The sequence below is a fragment of the Austrofundulus limnaeus genome, unplaced genomic scaffold (assembly GCF_001266775.1).
Source record: "Austrofundulus limnaeus strain Quisiro unplaced genomic scaffold, Austrofundulus_limnaeus-1.0 Scaffold754, whole genome shotgun sequence".
Classification (NCBI taxonomy): Eukaryota; Metazoa; Chordata; class Actinopteri; order Cyprinodontiformes; family Rivulidae; genus Austrofundulus; species Austrofundulus limnaeus.
Genome location: NW_013953156.1, coordinates 98,511 through 103,340, shown reverse-complemented (window position 1 = coordinate 103,340; position 4,830 = coordinate 98,511).

The following is a 4,830-nucleotide window of genomic DNA, read 5'->3' as shown; positions in this document are numbered from 1 at the left end:
AGGTCTGCCAGGAGTAGGTAATGGTTGGAGGAGTCCAGAGGGAGGCCTGTGGGAATTTTTATTTTGTGCACAAATAGTGCAAGCTGATACAAATTCCTTTATGTCGCAATAAAGGGTAGGCCACCAAAAATATCTCTTGGTCAGGTTAAGCATCCCATTGACTCCTGGGTGACATGAAAATCTTGCAGTGTTTAGCCAGGTGAATACCTCAGATCTAGCCGCTGATGGGACGAAGAGTCTGTTTGGGGGCCCCGTACCAGGGTCAGGTTCTGTTTGTTGAGCCTCTCGGATGACCTCCTCAATTCTCCAGGATACAGTCCCCACGATGAATGAGGGAGGAAGGATGTGTTCGTCGGTCTTGGTGTTGTCTGAAACGGAGAATTGTCTGGATAGTGAATCAGGTTTGATATTTTTGGAACCCGGTTTATATGTTATGCAGAAGTTAAACCGCGAGAAAAACAAAGACCAGTGGGCTTGGCGTGGGTTTAGCCTCTTGGCTTGTTGGAGGTAAGTGAGGTTCTTGTGATCCGTGAGAATGATGAACGGAATCTCAGCTCCCTCCAACCAGTGCCTCCACTCCTCAAGTGCCATCTTAATGGCAAGAAGCTCTCTGTTTCCCACATCGTAGTTTCTCTCTGCTGGGGATAAACGACGAGAGAAGAAAGCACAAGTATGAGTCAGATTGTCTGTGGTGGATCTTTGAGATAGTACAGCCCCCACTCCGGAATCAGAAGCGTCAACTTCAACAATAAATTGGACAGATGGGTCTGGATGAGTGAGTATAGGAGCAGAAGCAAAAAGTTCTTTTAGCTTACCAAAAGCCAATTCTGCTTCAGAGTCCCAGGTAAACGGTTTGAGGGTGGAGGTGAGTCTTGTTAACGGGGATGCCACACTGCTGTAGTTACGGATGAATCGTCGGTAGAAGTTAGCAAAACCCAGGAATCTTTGGAGTTGTTTTCTGTCCTTGGGTCTTGGCCATTCTTCCACGGCCTTGATTTTCTGGGGGTCTGTCCTCACCTGCCCTCTCTCAAAAATCAAACCTAGAAAGGTWATAGAAGAGGTGTGGAACTCACACTTTTCTGMTTTTACAAAGAGTTGATTTTCCATGAGGCGTTGTAGGACCGTGCAAACATGCTGTTGATGTTGGGTTTGATTCTGTGAAAAGATCAAGATATCGTCCAGATATATGAAAACAAATCTATTTAAGAAATCCCTGAGCACATCGTTAACCAGGGCCTGGAAAACAGCTGGAGCATTAGTGAGCCCAAATGGCATGACCAAGTATTCGAAGTGTCCTAAAGGTKTTCTGAATGCAGTTTTCCACTCATCTCCTTTCCTTATACGGACCAGATGATAAGCATTTCTTAAGTCAAATTTTGAAAAGATAGTAGCGCCCTGGAGTTGTTCATACACTGAATCAATTAACGGGAGAGGATACTTATTCTTTATGGTTATCTTGTTCAGTTCCCTGTAATCAATACAAGGTCTTAGTGACCCGTCCTTCTTGGACACAAAGAAAAAACCTACACCAACAAGAGAGGTAGATGGGCGGATAATACCTGATGTGGTCGATGACTCAATGTACTCGCGCATTGCCTCTCTTTCCGGGCCTGACAGGTTGAAAAGCCTACTGGAAGGTAGTGGAGAGCCCGGGAGGAGGTCGATGGCGCAGTCATATGGTCTGTGTGGAGGTAAAGAGAGAGCTTTGTCTTTGCTGAAAACAGGTGCTAAGTTGTGGTAACAGGATGAGATGGAAGACAAATCAATCTTTTCACAGGGAGAAGTAGGGTAAACTTGTGATACAGCAGATCTGAGACAATTCTCAGAACAAAAGTCGCTCCATCTCTCAATATGTTTGCTTTTCCAATCAATAGAAGGGTTGTGTTTAGCCAGCCATGGAAAACCAAGAATAACTTGGGGTCTTTCTGAGTGGAATATGAAAAACTCACCAAAATCGTGATGATTACCGGAAATAACAATATGGAGCTGAGGGATTTTCTGAGAGATGGAGGAGATGGGTTGGCCTGTGAGCCCGGTCATGGAGATGCTTGTTGGTAACTCTTCAGGGGTGATGGAAAGCTGTTCCACAATACTGCTGCTGAGGGACTGTTCTGCACCTGAATCAATTAGTAYAACAACTGGAAGGTTAGTATTATTTGTGCAAATGGTCGCAGGTAGGGTAAGACAGTTCTCAGGAGAATTAGAGGAGGAACCCACCAGTATCTCCTGTCTTACTGGTGGGTACGGCCTTTTGGCCGAACCGGGCAGGTGGCARTTAGATGGCCTTTCTTACCACATTAAATGCATTCGCCCGCCTTGAAGCGACGTTGTCTCTCCTCCAGGGTTAAACGGGTGCGACCAATCTGCATGGGTTCTATTTCTGTGGTAGTTGCTGGTATGTTGGCGATGATGTCACAGGAAGCAGGAAGTGGACATGGAGTGGAAACGACTGCTGCATGGTGGGAACTGTAGTTCTGAGATCTATTTCTCTCTTGGAGGCGATTGTCAATGCGAATAGCGAGATTAATCAATTCATTCAGGTCTTCGGGTTGGTCTCGGGTAGCAAGTTGGTCCTTTATAGAGTCAGAAAGAAAGTTTGAAAAAATACCTCTAAGGGCGGCTTCGTCCCATCCGGTCTCTTGGGCAGCAATGCAGAAGTGGATGGAATATTCTGCTACTGATTCATTGTGTTGTCGGAGGGTGAGAAGATTTCTGGCTGCTGTCTCCTGGTGGAGAAGATGGTCAAACACAATTTTAAAATCATTCAAAAAGGTAGAGAACGAAGTGAGGTTTATGTCTCTGTTGGGAAAATATGCATGTGCCCAACGAAGTGCGTTACCTTGCAGTGCGGCTATAATATAAGATATCTTGGAAGAATCAGAGTTGAAGGTAGTGGGAGACTGATTGAAAGCGAGGGAACATTGTAAAAAGAATCCCCCAAAATGGTTAGGGTTACCGTCAAAATGGCGGCTTGGTCGGATGCTTTGTTCTCTGGGGATGACCGGTTGAGTAGGTGGAGAAGCAGGAGCTGGAGCAAAAACTGAGGAACTAGGAGGTAAGAGAGCGTTTATTTTTTCAGTCAAGGAAAGAACCATACCACCCAATTTGTCCAAATTGGAGGTTAGTGTTTGTTGTTGTTCTAATACTTGTTGGATGTTCTGGTCATTACGAGAGATCTGTTTACCCTGATTAGCTAGAGATTGAAGCATTTGTTCACTGTCGTTCCACCCTGGAGTACTCATAATTTGGCTGGATTATTCTGTTADGGTTCGTTTTGTGAGTACTCCAAAAATTGGATGTGAGACAACAGTAAACAAATGACTCAGACAACAGATAAAAGTTCAGTGAGTTTATTTACAGGTGAATCCGGTGAAAAGCTGAAAGGCAAAAGGAATGATTGAGAGGTGGTGTTGAGTAATTAAATGACTTTGAATATTGATTTGTTTGTTTGTCTTACGCAGGGTGGATCTGGATATGGGCTCTGAGAGGAGGTGGTGGAGGCTTGTTGAGGTAAGTTTGTTTGCAGAGTTAATCCTTGTTCTTTTAGATCTTTTCCAGTAGTACGTAAAGGCGGAGAGAGAGCAGGGCAGAGGACAACAAAAAGGTTCCAGGTTGGATATTGGATCCAGAACTCACAGTTCTTCTGCAGAGGGATCCAATCACAAATGGAACCAGAGACTCAGGGCCTGGACACAGGTAAGGACATAAAAACAAGTGTGGTTAGTCAGCTAGAATATATTGTCTGTAATACGCTGCAGCTGTCTTACTCAGTACCAAGGTGACTGAATAATCCAGCGCTGGATGGATCTCTGGAAGCAGCTTAAATACTTGTCCTCAATTAGCAGGTAACTGCTCCCAGGTGAGTCCATCCAGTCTCHGCCCACTGCACTCTCCATGAACTGCAAGAGAACTAGTAAGCACAAAAACAAAACCTCCACAGATTGTGGTGTAGAGCGCTCCTGGTTATACAGAAAGGCCTTATATAAGTACAGTCTATTTACCATCAATCCATCCAGGGACAGCTGGTATAAGTGAGATAATAGTTTACAATAAAAATGTTAAAATACCTAATAAATGCTAATAACAATTACTGTATCACATTTTGAGAAATTTACAATAAAACTGGTACCAAACAGTCTTTTCAAAGGACTTTTCACGGCCATTCATTTAATATTTTTCGTGGCACAAAATGATTGACAGATGTCTTGTCACACACGCTTTTGCTGCTCACTGAGGCTAATCTTGTTTAGCCCAGGGTCAAAGCCACAGCCTGCCAATGAAAGTGAACATACAATATATTTCCTCGAGCACGACTGTATGTGGGTGTAGTTTGGCGTAGACTGAGTAGGTAGGATGGTGAGCAAGATTAACATAAATGAGGTGAGTGATGCTCACCCATGTGCAATGAATGGCCTGTCTGAGCATCACAGGTTCTATCAGAACAACACCCAAGGCACCCATGGAAGTCCTACTGGACCTTGCTCCACTAAATTTACTTAGCTTAGGGGAGGCTATATTCAGTGCAGTAAGGGTACACCAGCCTGGTTGGTGGAAAAACCTATCTTACTCACAGCACACTGAAATCTGGGACTGGGCAGTTGCTGCTGTTCCAGTAACTGCAGGACCAGGAGACAGAATGGTCAAAAAATACAAATTTAAGCCAAGTTTTAAGACAGAAATAGAGTACAGGTCTGTCTGGTGTTACCTCTCAATGATGTCTCCCAATCATTTTTACTGTTTTACCCTTCTGAAGGGGTCAGTAGGTGCAGGGGAGTGGATTTTGCACAACCAAAGTGAGAGAGAGAGAGAGAGAGAGAGAGAGAGAGAGAG